Consider the following 21,468-nt stretch of genomic DNA (forward strand, 5'->3'; position numbering starts at 1 on the left):
TGAAATTAAACTGTTTTTCAAAGGTGATCACGGGTAGAGTCATAATGTAAATAGTTAATGATGCTGTCTCCTTCAGAGGATTTCTGGGGGTGTAATATCCCCCGTCTTAATGCAACAACACACTTAACTTGCACATTCCGAAGCCCTTCACAAAGGGCAATGCTGCTGCTTGTCTAAATAGTACATGATTACCTCGGTTAGTTTTGTGGCTGTAGTAATGTTCATTTTATGAGCTCAATCTGGTTCTGAGCCATCTGAACTTGAAATTCCAGATGCCTGGAATACCAGCTCATATACTGTGTACACATGTGTACAAGGCAGGCTGCATTGGAAAAGCTCAGGTTTGTTCTCAAAGTCACACCATGCTTTCCTTCAAACTGTGTTTGCAAACTTTAGAGGAAAAGGTGGGTAAGCATGGTGAATAAAGGGGGCTGTTAATAAAAGCTCTATGTACACAACAGTCCTTCCTTTATTACAACAGGAAACTGCCTTGTCTTAACAATTCCTTTGTTCACCACTGAAAAAGTAATTTCTTACATTATTGTGGCATTGCCACGTGATGCACAGAAAACAACAAAGATAATGGGACATGGAACTAAAGCTGCCTTGAACTATTGCCTGTTTACCCAGTAGAACAACGGAGTAGGTGTTAGAGTTCCTTCATTTACCATAAGTGTGTCTTAGAGCTAGTCAGCTCTACCTGCCTGCTAACTTGGGGATAATAAAATACATACCTACCCCACAGGGATGCTGGGATGCTTAATGAACTAATTAGTGCTGTTCAGTGCTCTGATGGGAGGTGTTACCTGTACTTCTGTTTAGAGCAGGTGTAGCTAGCATGTTATCTATTGCCTGAGAAAAGAAGAGAATTTGCTCCTCATTCAGGAGCTTTTCCATTACTTATGCTCTCAAGCCAAGCCTCAAAGTGATCACAGTAGGAGTCAGTGACTGTAAAGGGGAATAGAATTTGCCTGAAGAGTGCATGAGTAATTGTACATTTCCATGGATGTGTTTGTGTATGCATTTAGCTATGTATCAAAGTATTGTCACCCGGTCTCAAAAAGTTACTGCTTTCTAAACAGCACACAAAACCTCCTTTTTCAATGGGTATTGCTAGTTCTTACCTGCGGAGGGTAGGAAAAGATGCAGAATGCCTGTACTGGGAACTACAAGAGGAATTTAGGATGATAACTCCCCTTATCACGTGGCAAAGACCCTGAGGCCAACCCTTACTTCTTCTAAAATGATAAGGGTACTGTAATGGCAAGGAATGGTCTCAGGCTGATCCCTCACCCAAAAACAATGACACATAACGCCGAGGCACAAGCTCAAGATGCGTTCAGCCACGTCCTGAATCACTAGGACTATTACAAATCGCTTCAATTTCTTTGCAGTTCTCTCACAGAGCTCTATATTGTTGTTGTGGTGGTTAATATTATTGTATTATTACTGTTATTACTAGGATAACTACTATGCTAGTACCAAGTTTTTCATAAATTTGCTTGACTTTAGGTTTCTAATCTAAGCCGTGGGCAGTAAAGATCTAGTCAATATAAACACTGGAGCCTAGGGCATTATTCAGTTCTCCAAATATGTATATTTTAAGGGGAAATGAATGGTGTTCTAGACTTCATTGACTGTTTTGACTAGTATTTTATTGATAATACGGCAGATCTATATCACTTGGTCAAATGTAGATTTGTAAAATAAATATCTGAAGTCTTGCTCCAAAACTGGCTTCCCTCCAGGTGGAGGCATATTGCAAGAAGTATTATATCAACCTTTTTTTTTTTTTTTTTTTTTTTTTCAGTGTAGCTTCATGAATTTGAAATCTGAAGATGAGAACACCAGAGATGCTGAATGTAAAATTGATTCTGGTTCTATCCCAGCCTCTGTAGCCCATAGATAGAGAGGCAAAACCTGGTGATAGAAAATCCCTTATGAAGAGAAGATGCAGTCTAATGAGTAATATGTTTAGACAGATATGGTTCATGTCTTCTGTGCTGCACACACTGTGTAAGACGTTGAGTTTAGCTCCAAGTCCTTACAATAATTTATGCACCTACCCTCCATTAAATCCTATGTGATATTGCCTCCGTTCCTACCTCATACACTTACATGGATGTTTGAACTCCAATGGTGTTGCAGTGGGGCAGATGGATGCACCTGTTCCACACCAGGATCTCCATTTTGTCAAGCACCAAAATTAGAAAGTCTTGAAAGAGGGATGAGACTGCCCTAGAAGGTGGATATCTAGAGCACAAATCTACTTTAATGACCACAAAATCGTCAGGCTTTTCTGGAAAGACACATAGTCCCTGACAACCCTCCTCTGACTGTGGGTGGTTAGCTGAGAGAGGCCACACAGGACCGTTCCACATGCCGCGGGTGAAGCGGGATGCTGCCAGGAGACGTGGAGTTCACCCAGCGTTTGCACCAGCTGCCAGAGGGAGGTGGGTATTTCTCTTCACTAACTGCCGAGGAAACCAGGGACACTACAGACCTGGCTCAGGTCCATGTCCAGACCCAGGCGGGTTGGACACCGAGTCGGTAACTAACAGCTACACAAGTTTGCTTTGTAGCAAAAGGATAACTTCATACAACAGTATGGCAGAGGATGGCAATATATGACTAAGGCCATCTTAAAGACTTTCTTGCATATTTTGCTTGAGGAGAAGACTGACAGAAAGCCTTTGAGTGGGTCTGAGCAGAGTTAATCTCCCGCACCTCGCAGATATTCTGGGGTATGATTGAAAGCACTTTTATAGACATGGACTTGTACAGATAAAGAAATGTATTGATTCCTGTGCCTTCTCCACAGCATGGTAGGCTTCTTACCTGAGACCATTATCCAAAGTACTGTCTGCAATTAATCTTCTGGGCAGTGTGTAATCACCCAAGGTGTACGGGGCTCGGTTTCAACTAGATAATGATACAGAAGGGGGTGTGGAGGGGGAAGAGAGAGGAACACCAACTTACCATTTGTTTGCTATGCCTATCAGGAGAGACATGGATAAAGAGTGTTTGGTGTCCAGTGAGGTCAGGGTTTCAGACAGGGTGAAGGACAAATCAGAAGCCCTCCAGACTGAATATTAAAAATGAATGTATGTCTTTCCAATGTATTTGTACAGGAAGGAAGGGGGGGAAAAAAGAAGAAAAAAAAAAAAAAAAAAAAAGGTGAAACATTCCAGATGCTTGCCTGCAGTAAAGCATTTCTGGCTGTTAGTTCCAGTAGGTCATTACTGCATTAATTTGGTGTTTAATTAAATGCCTGTGCAACAGACCATTTATTTGTTATCTAATATTAGCTTTAGTTCTTATCAATTAAATGCTAGCTGAGGGCTTGATTCACTTACGTTTTATGTCCCCTTACACTCTATTTTTTATAAACAAAAAACAAGGACTCTGCGCAGAAGGAAGATTTACACCTCCAAATTTCACAGTGTGCATAATGCAATATGCTGAAGTACTTAGGCAGAAGGTGCTGAAACAAAAGAAGATTTTTTTTTTTTTTTTTAAAATAACTTAGGCATTTTGTTTTCAAACAAGTGAGAAACTGAGTTACACAAAAATACTTTTTAGGGGTTGTTTCCAATTGTCATCTAAGCTGGATCATGCCAGATGTGATTTTCTTTGTGATTGCTTTACTCTATAAAGTCTTATTCAGAACAATGTGACTTTCCACACGGATTTCTTTCAGGATACCCATTCTCTTTGGTCTCTCCCCAAAGCAGAGGAGGTTCTGCTACCTGTTCTGCTGTTGTGCTCCACCTCAGCCTCAACTTCTGCCTTTACGTCTCCTTACACTCTATTTCTTGCAGGACTTAAAAAAATTCTTAATGATGAAAAGTCACTCATGTTGGAGTTTTTTGTGTTACTTGTTGCTTATAATAGCTACAGAAACATTGTGTCAGGTTGAAGTATTTACCAGATTACAGAAGTGTTTGGCTGTTATCACAAGGAGTAAATGTTCAAAAAGCTCTGAGCCCAGCTGCACCCACTGAAAACAGCTAGCTAAAGCAAGTCTTGAGGACTAGTTCAGATGTGTGCTCTGGGTTGGAAGAGTGTCTTGAAGCCTGCCTCACTCAGCACTCAAAATAGAGTTATTACACCCGTCCTTGCAAAATTAAAGCACTTGAATCTCTCATATGTGCATATCATTCTGAGAGTAGTGCATGTTCAGGGCTACGAGACAGTCTTTGCATACAACACCGAGTCCCTTCAAACAGCCCCAGTTGATTTGGTCTGGGGGCTTGACTTATCCTACATTCAGATTTTAGGGTCAAGTAACTTTCAGTACTGCAAGTGCCATGATAGTAAATGCACAGGGCACCACTGATGTGACAAATTCAGGCTGGCCAAAAAAATTCATACACTTCATTTCTTAGCCAGTCCACTATACTACGCTACACAACCTGTTAAGTTTGGCAGTAATGGCCTGTTAATTGGGTGAAGAAGACACTTTAGAAAAGTAATTATTAAATTTTATTATCAGAGTGCACCTTCTTGTAGCAGGAACATTTTTTTACACCCAGTTTGAAAGGTATGATTTGATCTGTAATGCAATCTAAATGAATAGTCAGATCTACCAAGCTATCTTAGAGTCTCAAGAGTGGTGGCCTCTATTTTGGCTGTCTTTCTTCTGCGATAAATGTTGAACACATTTTTAGAATTGAGTCTTTTCTGATTCTGTTTCCTGCAACTAACTATTTGAACCTTTTCAAATATGCATTAAATTATACATCTAAAACAAATTTCCTGTGGATTTTATGAAATTCATTCATTTTATGAATTTGAAAGTGATTTTCCTAACAGGCATGGTAAAACCTAGTAAAATCAGATTGTTCCTGAACATCTCAGTGTTATTAAAGTCGATTTTCAGGAGTCAATCATTATAAAATTGTTTCTTGCATCTTTTGAAACAGTGACTTAAGAGTTACATTTTAAAAAAACATAACCAAAATTCAGGGTGTATTGGAAACATGATCATGTAGTTTACCTAATGGCTTAAAACGACATAGCTAAGTTCAAAATCTCATATTGCAGTCCAAGCACTGGAGAAATATGGTATCCATAAGGCAAAACCTTTTGGCTTGCAGATGATAAATTTATCTTCAACATTGCCATCATATTATTATTTTGGCTTCATACAACTGACTTCTTCAGCAGTTTGTAAGAAAACAGCTGATAAAATTAGCCTATTACAAGTGCACAGTTGTTTCTTCCTGCAGTTTGCAGGCACATATGGTTGCACAGAAGTCAAAGAGCAAGATCATAATTCAGCGCAGGTTTTGACCAAAACAAGGCACTTAGTTGTTGTAGACACCAATGAAGCTGAGAAGAAGGATCACCCTTAGGAGGTAGGTGTTAGTTGGTCTCTGTGGTACTGGAAGGCATTAAATACTGTGGTACTATGGGAATTACATACCTCTAAATAAAGTTGAATTGGATCAAATCGAATTGGATCAAATCGACTAGAATAGCAGTCTTGCAGAAAACAGCAGATGTTTACATGATTTGCTCAGCTGAGATCCAAAATCTAAGCCACTACAGTGACTGAGAAACACCAAGCAAGGTCAAATCTTCTGGTTCCTAATAATATTTTTATGAGTACAGCCAACACAATTACCAAACCAATGGGGACCATTCTGTCTACTGAAAGACATCTTTGTGTGGCGGTTAACAAGGGAGAAAAGAAAGTAAGGTCATAAAAGGTACAGGGAAAAGAAGGAGAACTCAATGAAAAGGATTCCAAAAGTGGGACTGAAATGGAGAAATCTGGGGTAATAAAAAAAAAAAAAAAAAAGGTAAAAAAGGTGGATCTCTGGATCTGAAAAATGTGGGGAACCGAGATGAAGGTTCAGGAGCAGACGTGGAGAACAGGCTAGAAGAGGAAAGATGAAAAGCTCCCACATTATAGAATGTAGATGGAAAATATGTTTGTAAATGTAGGAAGCCAGAATGAAATGCAAAAAGAAGCCTGAGCCCTTACTCTCCCCTCCAATGCAAACTCAAAAAATAAGAACAGACAGAACGGTGCACAAGAAGTTAATACAGAGGACAGACTGCACAAAGACAACATTTCAGTAGTAGGATGAGTGAGAGACCTCAAAAATGGAGAAAAAAATATGAAGACACTTTGTAGGAGCTGAATGCTCTGTATTAAAGGGGGTTGAGAAAGTGAAAAAGCTCTTTACTTCGTCTGATGAAAGTCCCCAGTGAAACAGATGCAGTGAGAAAGGGAATATATGCTCCAATTAAGGTCTGACATGAAAGGACCAACACATCTCCCTTGTGAGCACATCCAAAAGGCAAGGTGAAAACATTCTAAGGATGGAAATTCAAGGGGGTCTACTGTGTTGCATCTCATTAGGTCCAGGTGGATATCAAACCGATGGATGTTTTCAGAATTATCTGTGTCAAAAATGTTGACAATTGTATGAACTAGCGACCCTTTTGCTTCTGTGCACTGAGTATAATGTCACCTTCCTATGCCATTTGCTGCTTTTGCTTTGGTCTTTCTTGTAAATCCTTACTGTTGGGTAGCTGATGCACCTTAAAACTCTGATTGAAGAATCCCAGTGGATTTCAGCACTAGATTTTCACTGTGAGGTAATGGAATGTAATGCTCACCTTGGATACCTACTTCCCAACAAAACTTCTGCTTGTTCTTCACATAGGTGAGCTGGGCTAATTAGCTTGCTTCCAGTGAAATAAATAAGCATATACCCCACTTCTGTGAAAGAACCCAATGAAAAGAGCAGACTGAAACCTTAAGTGTAAGTGGAGAACTGGAGCTCTCCAGGCAGAAGAGGAATTTAACTTCCTTCAATTTCCAACAGCTTTAACTTTATAAGACTGGTGGAAGTTTTGCTGTCAGTATCAACCAGTAGATGAAAGAAAATAGGCTTCATTCCTAAAATCAGGGGAATGAGTGGCATATAAAATATTGTCAGAGTAAAGGCTATACTTTTAAATCCACATAAGCAGAAGAAATGAAACATGAATGACTTTTACATCAGAAATTATTTGCACAATGTTACGTTACATGTAATTTGGAAGTCTCTGCTGGTCCTAATAGATCAGTCTTGAGTAAAGTGTGCCACCATATTTATGCCCTCAGTAGAGGGTAGCGTGAGTGGAAGCTTTCATCCCCACTCCATACTCCTGAATCCTTAAAAGCCCTCATCTGAGAAACCTGACAGCTCAGGTATAAAGCAACTGAAAGGTAGAATATCTCCATTGTCTTTCTTTCTTTATATGCAATGCTTTTCCTTCCCAGATGGGGGTGGGGGTGGGGCTGGTAGCAGGAGAGGAGCTATATAGCTGATGACATCAAAGCCTGAGATATTGAGCTATCAATATTCATACCAGATGTGATAATATGTGTTAAAGAAAATGGAAACATAGCATGCCTCCAACCTTTCCCTGGAAATGCATTTCAAAACTTCTCATCTCACCTCTCATCTCATTTTAAAGAAAGCAAGCTCATGTCACTCTCAATTAGATCAATATCAAAATAAATGAGTATATATACAAAGAAATAATTTGCATGACTTTTTATTTCACAAGGACTCTTTACACTGATAAAGAAATCACTGTTCCTTGCCAGAAACATTAACAGCACTTTCCTCTCTCGCCCTCACACTCCATGTGTGGCTCTGTTGTCCATTTCTCCTTCCTAACTGACTTACCACCAGCGCTTTATCAGCCCTGTTATTCCGAGAGCAGTGGTCCATAAAACAAAGATAACAAGTCCCAACTCCCAGCAAGCTTTTCCTTGTCAATGAGAGATTAAAAATAACGGTCAGGAGCTGTGCAATGATATTTGCAGCTAACTTTACGAATTTTCATCCAGTGCATCTGAGAATTTTTACCCCTTTTCTAATCTTCTGCAATAGCTTGAATGCCCCCTCTTAGGTTTTATTGTTGAAAGGACAAAAAGGTGGCATACGGCTCTTCTGCTCAGAAAATGTATCATTAAAATAGGTATGTAGGTTATCGTATTGGTGTAGCTCCCCGCACAGGCAGATTGAAAGGATTTTATGTAAGCTCTAAAGTCTGGAATATGAAATATTCACTGTGTCACTTCAGTGTTTCCTTACATAAGCCATCGTGCAGACTCACAAGGCAGGTGAGGAAAATGAACATCCCAGTTACAGGTCAGTCCACATCCCTTCCCTGTAGGTTTCTATGAATGCAAACAAATAAATGCATGCTTTTTGGATAACTGTGTTGCAAAGTCTTTCCAGCTTTGTCCATCTGTTAATAAGTAAGACAGGCCATGTCTTCTCTGACACTCTCCTTTGAAGCAATTTCTCTACTACTTTTAAAACCCCTCTCAGATCAGGGACACAATTGCCAAGACTCCCACAATCCTCTACTTGCTAAAAAGCTCTTAAAAATTCTCATAGTTTATAAAATGAAATTCAGACCAAATCCCAGGTTGTTATTCACTCTTCCCCAAAACCCAGTGCAGGCATCACATCCACCTCACTGGTCTCCAGATAAGATTATTCACTGGTAGATATGCCAGGACTTGTTCAGATTGACTCGACATTTGACTGCAATATGTTTCTGCCTCAGTACAACCCTTGAGTTATCTTGGTAAGAATTGTTTAACACATTGTTTCTAAGCAAGCTTTCTGTTTAAATCCGGAGTATCCCAGATTTCCAGAGTCAGCTAGTCTGCTCACGTCTTCGAAGAAACAAACATGACAGGGTGGGGGAGGGAAGGAGAAGAAGAAAAGTAACAACTGCAGGTTACCTTGCAGCATTACAGATGATTAGAAAAAGGAGATAACAATTTCAGTGAACAGTATTTCTTCATTTTAATAGATGCCCTCTTTACTGTTGGAATTACAGGCATTTGACTTAGGCACCGACTGAAGCTCAGAGGTGGCTCCTGACTGACTGCAAGAACCAGCAAAATTTACAACTACACCTTCCTGCAAGTGCTGTCACATACTGGCCAGCCGTATATGACTATGTTTTTTAAAAACAAAGCTCTTACAATGCTTTATGAATCCTCATCCAATTTTGGATGAAATGTCAGTCATTTACTAATCACAAGTTGAGCTACTTTCTGCTGGACCAAATGGCTGAAATGTGGCTCTCAATATCTTCATATAAATCGTATATACCTCTCTCACCAAACAGACTTTTACCACTGAAAGTTAGGGACTAATTCAATGAGGATCAACAATCTAGATCAATTGCTAGAAAGGGCAGCGTTAATTTATGAGTGTTCAATAAGTACATTGTTTTGGAAAAGTATGATGAAATACAGTAATGTGTTTGGTTTTGGTTTTGGTGTCGTCCCCCACCCCCTCCATCCCCCCGCCTAAGAATCAGAATCATAATTTAAATTTTATTTCTGTTCTCTCTATGTAGAATTTGACTTGTGGAAGTCAAAATTAAGATGAACACCAGCTAGCTATTTCACTCAGCCCCTACCCAACACCAAAGAACAAAGACATGTCATTGCTGCATCTGGTATCAATCTTTAAGCTGTAGATGGCCTAGAAAAAAGCTTCTTTCTCAATTTTCAGCTCTGTATTTCATACTTGGATGCTTTATATTAGTCTAAACTTGAAGCAGAAATCCATGAGGAACAATAGTTTGGATGAGACATTGGGATTAGATGAGGGCTTTTGGTTTGGTCAATTGACTGCAAAGAAATTCTATAATAACATGGAGAGCAAAATATTTTGTGTACAAGCATTCTGAGATATCACCTTGCTCTCCCCAGTATTGCTTTTCCACACAGCCAGTGTGTCTAGGTCTAGGTTACTGAAACACCAACAAAATCAGAAGGTGGCCCTATCCAGAACTTCAAGTGACACTGAATAGACTCAAAATTGTTCTGATAAGACACAGGTTCCTTTAGTGATTGATTGACACTGATTCTTTGCCCTGTCTTCCCAAGGGGAAAATAAGGACAAACTGATATACAAAACAGAAAATCAGAAATGTAGAAGAATGACACACATTTAGCTGGCAAACAGGGTCTGTCATAGCCAAGGATGCAGCCCTAGGGTTGGGTTAGCTTCATTGTCTACATCAAATATCTCTACTGTCAAACAGGCACATGTTTTTGAATGTCATGAATCATACACAGACATGATGCTCAGGTGAAGTGACTTGTAAACACTTATCTGTGACTGAGCTTTCTCACTGTTGATGGACAGCACAAACAATAAAGCCTTGTTCTGTTTAATCCAGTATTAGGTGGAATTAATGCAAGGCTATATTTCCAAAATATACTGGGAGAAATCCCACTGAAGGTGGATTTAACAAACACTGTCTTTTTTATATTATTATTATTTTTAATTTTCATTACATTTCAAGGCACAAATGTCATGGCTAATTGCAAGGAGAGAAGGCAGAAACAATGTAAGGAGGTAGTCTCAACCTGTCGTTGCATTTAAGTATAAAAGTGAGATCAGGGTCATCTGAGAATGTTAATCAGAATTTAAAAATGATAACAAAAATAAAAATCAATGAATCCAAACCAGAAACACTGTTACCCAACATGAAATAATCCAACAGTCAGAGTAGTTTCTTGAATGTAAAAGACTTAGCCGGAGATCCTTGCATATTGTTAGATCCCTGTGCGACTTGTTATGAAATAAGGAACTTGAACCTTCTGTAATATTTTGAACAAGCATCTTCATACTACCTATGATTTTTCATGTGCAGACTACTTGGACATCAACCATGTTTCCAATGTGGATCTTGAAAATCTTCTCATTCTTTTTCTTTCTCTCTGTCTCCTGCTTTTTTATTGCATCACCATTTTGTGTTGGCAAGTTCTTTTGACCTGCTTAGTGTGAAATATGTCGGGTGGGGAACGGATTTTCCTACATCGTTTCTTAAAATCAAACTAAATGATGTCCAGGCAACAAGAAACCTTGAAACACATAATAAAGTCAAAGAAATACACAGCACTGTTGTGAAAGCATTAATTCACTTGTGGTTACTAAACACTGATATAAGAGAAGAAGCTTAACCAATTACTTCATCCTTCATTCATCTTTCAGGTTGAACTCAGATGACCACTGTTTTTGGAGTATCACCAGCACATATAAATTAAAGACACTTCTGCCCAATACCCATCTGCTTCTGAGAGTGAGAGGTCTGGGGGTTTGCCATTTTGAACACTGGCAGATGAAAACACTCAGAAGAAGGAGTCAGGTTTTCCAAATTCTATTACTTCTTTTGCTGTACTTACATGTGAATTTGGGTCATCACTTCCAAAATGTGTGGTTTGGTATTTAGCAAGCTAAATGGTTTCCTAATGAGGTTAATTAATGTTCCAGACAGATATTGAGCTCCAGATTAAACTCTATGTTTCGGTGACCAAATCATGCTCTTGTGTGCACAGATGGTTCGAAGGTACAAGTCTTTCACCCAAGTGTCAGCACCTGGTGCCATTTTAAGCTCATTCCCCCTTTCTTCCCCCAGATTCTTGCTGCCTTTCCAGAAGGGCATTAATTTCCTATAGATCTTCTGCCACTGGTCAAAGTCCCATACATGTGTCCCAGAGATTAAGGGGTGCTGGAAGTTTCTCTAGATGACCGTGCACAGAGAACTAAGTCTTCTTCCAAGTGTTTACATATCTTGACCTACATTCAATTATACTGAGCAAAACTGTTGCCAGAAAACTACTGTAAGACTTAGAAAAATGTACTTTCCCCATTATTTGACAGACATAAGGACAGAACTAAGGTTATTCACTTACTTAAATAACCTGGTTTTCTGTACACTTTCAAGGCTGTAAAAATAAGAAGTTTGTAGCAAAACTAAGATTTTCAGGCAGGTCTTCCATGATGATGTCCAACCATGTTCTACCTGAAGTGATAACGCGGTGACATAGCACTGAAGTCAATGGGGATTTGCAGAAAGGCACTTAGCTGATTCTTTTTTTTTCCTGTGGTAATTTTGGCACCCAAGTGAAGGATTGTTATTATGACATTATTTGCGGCCAACAGTTCTTCCCTTAAAAAAAAAAGAAAAAAAAAAGAAAAAAAAAGAGGTAGAACAAAATGTTATCTCTTTATTGCTAAGACTCCTTGAAAATGAAAAGTATTGATTATTTTATCATTTTTGCAGGCAGATAAGAAGAATTTGGACAGACAGTAATTCAAAGTATTACTGGTTTTGTGCAGAAATTTATTGTATTCCTGACAAAGAGATACTTAGAGATCTACAGGGATTTGTTGGGGGGGTATTGAAAAAACCCTTGGGGTACAGGTTAGTTGTGAAGCTTGTTCTTTTTGCAGGAAATCCCAGGATAGAAACAGTCATAAAATACTGTGCTGGAAAATGTGTTGGGAAGGAACACCACCGATTCAGAAACTTCACCCAGTGGGGAAATCTGAAATACGGGGAGTGGAAGTTACACAACTTCCAGGATAGAGAACAGTAAATTTCAGGGTTGGGTTTTGAGTTCTGCTGGTCACCTCTTGGTGTTTTTGGAAAACCCATTAAGTCTCTTTGTTGAGTGGTTTACTTCTTCAAGAAGAAAAGGTATTTTCTTATGGCAACCATAGAAACAGAGCTGTGATTTTTGAATGGAGGCCTTTAAGTATTCCTTTCACGTGATGGGACTAGTGTTTTTTAAAAGCACAATGCTGGAAGAAAGGCTGAGTGTGTGTGTAAGAGAGAAAAAGAAAGAAGAGAGACGAACTTATATCATCTCTAGATCAGACGCTCAGTTTTAGGCTTAGCTTCCTTCACCAAAGATTGTTCCCTGATATACAGCAAAAGAAACAGGTCCAAGCAGGGATGTGAGAGCATCTATTTCAGACACCTGCTAGCTGTTGGCTTAGACAGTGTGACACTTCATCAGAACTTGCCTTCCACCACCCCAAGGTGGTGGGACGCTTAGTGATACAAAGCTATCAGGTATCAAGCACCAGCCCAAAATGTTATAAAACAGCTATAAAAAATACAGGACCATGCTTTATGGCACCCAGCATTTCACAGCCAAATATTCCATTGCAGATTTGAGCAGCACAATATAATTTAAGTACATGAGCATCTGTCTAGCCCTTACTTGTCCGTTCAGTGTCCTGTCTTCTTTCAGATTCCTCTCCCCTTCCAGTTTTTAATATTTGGAATAATTTTTATGTTTGGCAGCAGCAGATGGATCCTAAATACCTGTAAAGTCATTAGTTTAATAACACGATTGGTAAGTACAGTCATTCTCAGTGAAGGGCAACTGTTACAATTATCTCACTAATTTCCCTGTGTAAATGCATTGTGTCAGGGACAACATCTGAAAATCATTTAATATATTTGAATATTATATTCATTATCAATAATACGAGTGTCCTTACTCCTTGGCCTACATGTAAAAGGACAGAGTAAATAACAAAGACAAAAAAATTAAAGCAAGGAAAAAATCGAGAACACCCCCCAAAAAAAACCCTTGACTTTTAAAAATTAATTATAAAATTAGCTGATGAAGAAAATTAATCCAAACTGACTTGAATTTGAATGCTGTCAGATGGAGTAAAAAGTGCCCTAGGTATATAAACAAGCTTTTGTAATAAATAACAATGTATCAAGCCAAGGGGAAAGTGTTTATAAAAGGGATTTGTGTTTGGTGCATTCTCATTTAGCAGTCTCATAAATGATTTAGAAGAAGGTGTAAACACCACACTTACGATTTTAGGGAGTGCTAGTGTGCTGCAAATGACAATAAGGCGGAAGGGGGGGGGGGGGGAGTTAAATAAAAAAAAGAAAACAAGAAAAGTAATTCTGTGCGGGGTCTGTTTTTCTGTGCCTCTGTGTCTCGGGCTAAACAGGAACATTTGCTTTTCTCCCATGTCCCCTAGATCTTCTTCTATCTTAATTTCCTCAGGATCTGCACAGTTCCCCAGAGACATCTTTAAGTTGCTTGAGTTGTCCTTCTCTAATAATCTGAGTTCCCGCATTTTTCTCACTTACTTTTTTTTGTTAGAGTTTGTCAGCTAGCTAAAAAACGTTGTAAAATAAGTGTGTGGAGACACGATGAACACGAACTTATTGGCCACCGTGGGTTTTGTGCTGGATGATCAGCGAGACTGCCTTTTGGTGCACTGATGTCTAAACACAAATGTGGAAAAACTTCCTTGACAATAGGTTCATTGTCAACAGTAAGTTATTTTCTGTAGAAATCAAGGCATTTGGGCAATAGCTAAAATTAACGGTTAGAAGTTCTGCAATGGAAATGCAGAAATCTTGACATATGGCCCAGTATACATACAGGACTATTTCAACCTCATTTGGATGTGAAGAATTGGTCAATGGGTCCATCCCATGCCTTGCTGACTTTTACCTAACAGTTTAATTGTTAAATACTATTCTCTGCAGGGAAGCCTTTACTGATTATATGCCAGCTCTTTCTCTAAGGTCTGCAGCTGTCTGATTTATACAGCAATGTAAAGCTTTTATATACATATATAAAATAATCTAATTGCATTTCTTCATTTGGATTCTTTTCTTTGCCCTTTTCCCTATCCTGTAGTAATGATCTGTACTATTATTTTAATATTTTGAGAGTCATCTGGATCTCACTAGTGAAATTTTTCATTGAATAGCAGAGACCAGTGTTCCCTGGACCATGGCTGCCAGACAGGCTTGCTCTTTCCTGACTGTTCGTGAGATAGTTCAAAATACTGGTTACAGTTATCCATCCTCAGAAACCAGAATAAAAATTAATCCTTAAAGAAAATATAAATATATATTTATAAAGGGATGTTGATCAGATTACAGATGGGGGCTGAGATGAAGGACTAGGGTAGAAAAACTTGATCCTTCTGTCAAGTCCTTTTAATAGAACTGTATATTTGTACTCTGTTGTCAAGGTCTGCTCAAAAGCACACTGAAGTCAATGGCAAGAGTCCTGTTAATACTGATAATTGCTTTTAGATGTGACTGAAGCATTGGGGAAGGCTAAAAGTGGCCCCTGGTCCCTGGCACAACCTACCTGCTGCTTCTAGATGCTGATGGCTCCTGCTTAATCCAATTCTTACCTTAAACCAGAAAAATCTCTGCCCATCCAGCTGCTTGCTTTCTTTCAGAATCTGTTTCTACTCTAATTGCCTTCATGTGCAAGCATTAAACTCATCTCTAAACTCTGCCGCTTCTCTCTCTTACCCAACTGACCAAAAATTACTTTTCTGTCTGTGCTGATTTATTTTCCTGCTTTAGCTAAAAAAAACTTATCTTCCTTTCTGCTCCTGTGCTAGCACTTCTTCTTGCCTGCTTCTTGTAATTATTTCCCAATCTTTCTGCATGAATCTATACTACTTTTCTCCAAAATTTTCTCACTACTTCTGCCCATGCTCCTCAACTGTCTCCCACATATTTACACTACAGCCTGCAATGTTTTCCATGTTCAGGTATGACTCTAGCGCTGATGTTTTTCTGGCCTTTCAGACACGGCAGAAGTGTCTTTTTTTTAAAAAAAGATAAACCTCCTGGGACTCTCTGCATTTTTCCTCATGTATATATTTTTTCCCCTCATAATTCCTAAGCATCCACACATGCTTAGACATGCACAGACACATATGAGTATACATCCTCACACAGACAGACAGACAAATTTGGAATCCTTACTGGATATTTCAAAGTAGTGAAGAATATCTAGGTATTTTGATCGACCAGATTTTACTGAAGTGTTTCAAGTCAAACTGGAGAAGCATTAGGAAATATGCTATAGGACTCTGCTCTGAGTTTGAGAAGGTGGATCTAGGAATGGAATAAAAGACTTTTAGCATCTTTTAGTTCATGCAAACTTATGGTTATGCTGCTAGCTGTGTCCATCCAGATTGTATCTACAGACAACTAAATGCAAAAAGGGACTTTATGGCATATCTTCTTTCTGAAGAAGAAAAAAAGCTTTTTTGCTTATCTACATTTAAGAATATATATTTGTCTTGAACCTTGCACGCCCTTTCATTTGGTACTTGGAGGACTTACTAGGTACTGAACATAGATTTTACTGCTTAAAAATTAAAAACTCCTCTTACTTGAGGTAAGGAGCAGTCAAATCCTAAACCTTTTTATTGAAAGGATTTAAAAGATACTGAATAACTCTTGTTTAGCTTGTGTAGAATTACTTGTGTTATGTGTTATCTGATCTTTTTCCCTAGGTTGCTGTGAAGTTCAGAATTTAGTCGTGTGTTTATTTACCTGCTGTTTTGTATTTTAGGTTGCATATGAAAAGCCTTAGAGGTTCCTGACAGGACTTGGGAGCTCAGTGGCAATTGTTCCCTGCTGTTGGGTTCAGACGGCTGACTGGTGACCACGATGGTCTTCCTTCAGGCTTATGTAAGTCCTGCTGTTTCAAGGATGATCCATCTGATGTGTCACTGGATAACATTCTCAGGAGTGGGAATTGTTGGTCTGCTTGGTCTTCACCTTGCCCAGCTCAGAGAGTACCAGGCTCAAGACTGCCAGGAATGAACTACATCTTCCAGGGTAAAGCTCTCGTCCTACCCAGCTACCACACTGCTACTGTTTTAGTGAGGTGAAGGCAGGGATTAGATAAGGGGGGGAGCCTTTGCTGGAGCATGCCTGAAATGCCTGGGAGCACCACACACCCTTTCCCACACAACAGAGGAGGTATTTCCCATCTCCTTGTCTTAATGACGTAGTTTACTGACAGTACAACAACTGGACCAGAATGTAGAGCTTCCTAGGAGGGTTCTCCAGAAGCACAGCTCCCCCCAGCAGGCTAAGGAACAGCCACTGCCCCCTTGCAGGTCAGAAACCAAGCAACCCTCTTGGAAAGGCAGCTAAAGTTTCCCTTGTCCACTAGCAGCAATACCTGCATCATCAGTGTTTTTCCAGCACCAGGGTATCCTCACCCTACGTTCTGCTGTTTAATGAAAAGTTGACTGTAATGATGTCTTTATTTTTACTGTTAGAATAAGCACTTAGACCTCTACAAGCTTTTAGCTGAGGATCTCTTTAGTCATCAGAAATCCCTTCCAGTGAAACAAGGATGCCTAATTACGGATTGGAAAATGAATCACTGGGAGTTTAAGCGGCCTTCTAAAGAAAATATGGCAAGACAGTGACAGAGCCAGTAGCAGAACCTGGGAGTGGCTGTCACCTTTCCTAATCGTTTGAAACAGTCCAGGAAATGTGAAAGATTGTATTTTATGGAACAAGTTAAGACCGAGCTTTATATATTTAGGAAGAGCATTCTAGGATATGGTGCCTAACACAGCAGGAAATTGCATTCAATGGTTTTGGAGGTCCCTACCAAATTTTCCCTTTGACAGGTCATTCCATTATTGCCCACTAAAGACTTACTTACACCTTTCCCTGTAGCATCTGACACTTAATTCAGAGATAGGATATTGAACTAAATGGATCACTAGTTTGATCTATTATGTCAATTCTTGTGTTCTTAGAGATGCAAACAGTATGTAGGGCATAGGTTTTCTTTACTGTACACAAAGTCAAATGTAAGTGTATGTACTGACTGTGGCAAGCAAGAACTCATTCAAAGATGGGGGGAGGCTGTTGGTGCTCACACCATTTTGTGGCTGTTCAAGAACTGAAGCAGAAGTTTACTTTGTAGAAGAAAACCCCATGTACACTGTAAATGCTGTTGGCCATGTGACATCAACATATTCTTCCATGGGCAGAAGTCATTTTCTTCCGTGCCTATATTTGATTTCAATTAAAAGAAGACAGCTTGCTTAATCTTTCCTAAAAGTTGATATGGTGCATACCTGAGTGAACTGGCCAATTTCCCTTATAAATTATGTATAAAATCCACAACTGCATTCTTTCTCAGAAACTCAGAGGAAAATTCAATTTCTCTTTTAGCTTATATTTTTTCATGGTTCTTGGGATATTCATTTCATATTTTCTGCTCATTTTTCTAAATGTCTTATTTATTCAAGCTCTTCATAGAGGAAAGTAATGCCATGCATTGCTGATTTTATTACTTTGGACAGTTTACAATATCTCTTCAGAACCTAACATGTTAATTGATTTTAAAATTTCTATAAATTTCAGCCATGCTTTAGGATCATACATACTGATGCCAGAGAGACTCTGAAATATCGTTTGTGGCCCTGCTAGAGTTTATCTATCATAGCTTTTGTTTTTCTTCTCTCTTCCTAAAAGAGATGTGAGTGGAATGAACTGCCACTGTCCAGTCTCCTGTCTAGGGACAGTACTTAAGGTCAAAATTAGATGTGTGATCCCAGTCCTACATTTACTCTCTTAAAAGTAGGGACATCTACTTATTATTATTACCTCCCATGTTACTCCATGTTTCTAGTTGCTCAGCAGTGAATTCCCTGTTCCAAATACATGATTCTGCTGCACTTCAAATTAGAGATCCTATAAAATATAGTTACTGTATATGTTGTAATAAAATACACACCTGCGAGCTTTGTTGATCATGTCTGTAGTACATTAATGCCAAAAACCCACCGAACTCTCAGTGTCCCTTTCCACCATGCAATGGTCTCAAAGGAAAACCTGGAAAGAGTTCAGTGAGAGGAGGTTCATCCCAGGTTATTGCAAGCTCTCAGTCCTAATTATGGAGAAGATTTCCCTGGGATATTGCAAGTATATCAAGTTCTGTTTGACTGGAAGCACAACTGACTTAATCTGGGGCTAAAGGTCTGCAAACAAGCAAGGAAACAATTAAGGAGGATTGTGAGTTATTCATCAAGGAAATATTCCCCATGGAAAACAGTTTTCTTTTCCCCTTTGGCAAGCTTAGATTTGCACATAGTATTTCCAACATTGTTTATCTCAAAACCAAAACAAAACAAAGCATCTGCCTCCTCTGTTTCCCATGCCACAAAGACAGGCTGTTATTACGTGGATAATTTCAATATCAATTTGCAGTGCAGACTGTTATCTATGACCGTGATAGTGTATATATATATGTATGTATATGCAAAAATGCCTGTATATATGAAATACATGTTTACATGGCCTCTGTATTGTACAATCATTATAATTCATTAATTAATTAATATTTACATGGGAAAAGATTGTTCTAAATATTGCTTTTACAGAAGCACTGAGATGTAGTCAAGTTCTGAGCCTTAACACAGCTAAAGCAAAAAGTAACGTGAGTTGGTCTTCACCTTAAAAGTCTTGCTGTTTTGATTAAAATACTAAACAGAACCAAAATCCCAAGAAATCCAGGCAAACACAGCACGTACAAATAGTATCTGTGAAGAATCACAGTTCTTCTATGCTGTTTTTGTTTATTTTTCACACAGTTTTAAGATGAGGTTTTACTTTTTTTGGCATTTGATAACTGGGATCTTGGTAAAAGATTTGCTGAAGGAAAAAGTGGATAAAAAGGAAAGCTACCAAAATTAAGCAGACAGAGGTGTCACAGGGTGGCTAGGGCTCTGCTGTTAGATACAGGCATGTGTGGACATCAGGTCAGGACCCCAGGTAAGTGGAGATGCCAGGTGGGTCTCCACAGCCTCTGTACTGTGTTTGTTCTTCTGCTGGGTATCTACCATCTAATTCTCCTGATTTCTTCACGTGCAACGAACCACCTGTTGCTGCCTGTTCCTCAGATATGAATCCATTTGCATTTAAAGGCTCTCCTGACTTTAATGAAAGGGTTTCTGACCCTATCCTGTGTAGAATTTCTAAGACCCTGTAAACACTTTCCTTACATCTATATACCATCCACTCAGTAAAGCTCATCTTTCCCATGAGGTAGCTAGTAGGACAGAATATCTGTATAGACCCTATTGCAGGGGCTGCTTGCAGCATGTATCTAGCATTAATCAAATCAGGATGGTTAAGTGTTTTATTTGCATTATATGACTTAGTATTCCTTTTCCCTTCCTTTCCCCACATGAGAGCAGCGGGTTAAGGAAGATTTGATATGTGCTTTCAATACCAAAATATGTTTTCCAGTGGTAAGAGAGGAAGGCAATTTCAACATTCATCTTCCACACTTTCCCTTAAGAGTATTTTCAATTTAATTAAGACTCTGTTTTATCCATGAGTACTGTACTGGCTCTAATATTTACCTGCTGATGTTAAGCCACAGGATGGCCTTTCCTTTTCTTATTTCATGGATTTGCTTTCTTCATTTGTTCCTTGTTGACCTGGGAAATTGCTGAATGCAGAGCTTCTTGCTGCCCATAAATATCATTGGTCATACCGTATGATTGTGGAGTCTTCATTGGCTTGGTTTCTTGGCTTTGGCTCCCGTTTAAAAATTGAAATGCAGAATTTGAAGGAGATTTTTTTCTTTTCCCTTCCCTTCCCTTCCCTTCCCTTCCCTTCCCTTCCCTTCCCTTCCCTTCCCTTCCATTCCCTTCCCTTCCCTTCCCTTCCCTTCCCTTCCCTTCCCTTCCCTGCCCTTTCCCTGCCCTTCCCTGCCCTTCCCTGCCCTTCCCTTCCCTCCTTCCCTTCCCTTCCCTTCCCTTCCCTTCCCTTCCTTCCCTTCCTTCCCTTCCCTTCCTTCCCTTCCCTTCCTTCCCTTCCCTTCCCTTCCCTTCCCTTCCCTTCCCTTCCCTTCCCTTCCCTTCCCTTCCCTGCCCTGCCCTGCCCTTCCCTGCCCCGGCCCCGCCCCGCCCCGCCCCGTCCCGCCCCGCCCCGCCCCGCCCTGCCCTGCCCTTTCTCTCTGCCTCAGTCACCACCTGCAGAAGAATGTACATGTAGGTGCTCTGTGGGTTTTTGAGGCATCTCAGCTAGGCTGGCGGTGGTAGGTCAGAACTTGGTGCAAGCTATCCACCTTTGCTTTGTACAGTACATTACCTAATTCTGTGGAGTTTATTCTCACCTTGCAAAGGATGCCAAACGGTTCTAATACAAACTGCATTCACCTCTGCATTTATCCTTCTTTAGTCATAGAAATACAGTTAGCATAAAGCTTTCGTTTTGGATACATGGCACCATTCTCCTGTGAAATTTTAGAGTATCTTACACCTGGATTAGACTTCCTTTTTTGGTGGTGGGGAAAGAAAAAGACATGGGAAAAAACATAGTGGTGTGCATGTTTTTTTGACTCCCAGAAATAAAGCAATCAAATAAAGGAAAGAAAGAAAGAGAGAAAGGCAGAAAGAAAGAAAGAGAGAAAGGCAGAAAGAAAGAAAGAGAGAAAGAAAAAGAAAGAAAGAAAAAGAAAGAAAGAAAAAGAAAGAAAGAAAAAGAAAGAAAGAAAAAGAAAGAAAGAAAGAGAGAAAGAAAGAAAGAAAGAAAGAAAGAAAGAAAGAAAGAAAGAAAGAAAGAAAGAAAGAAAGAAAGAAAAAAAGAGAGAAAGAAAGAAAGAAAGAAAGAAAGAGAAAGAAAAAGAAAGAAAGAAATCCCCCCTGTAAAAGATCAGATCAGAAGGAATTCCATTGTAAAGCTAACCCTCTGGAGAAGCATGTGCAAATCCTTCTCCTTAGGTCTCATTTACCTCACTCTCTTTTGTTGATGTGCTTCTTGGGGGACAGGATGTCTTATGATACTGGAATTTCA

This window comes from Falco rusticolus, chromosome W, assembly GCF_015220075.1.
Source record: "Falco rusticolus isolate bFalRus1 chromosome W, bFalRus1.pri, whole genome shotgun sequence".
Lineage (NCBI taxonomy): Eukaryota > Metazoa > Chordata > Aves > Falconiformes > Falconidae > Falco > Falco rusticolus.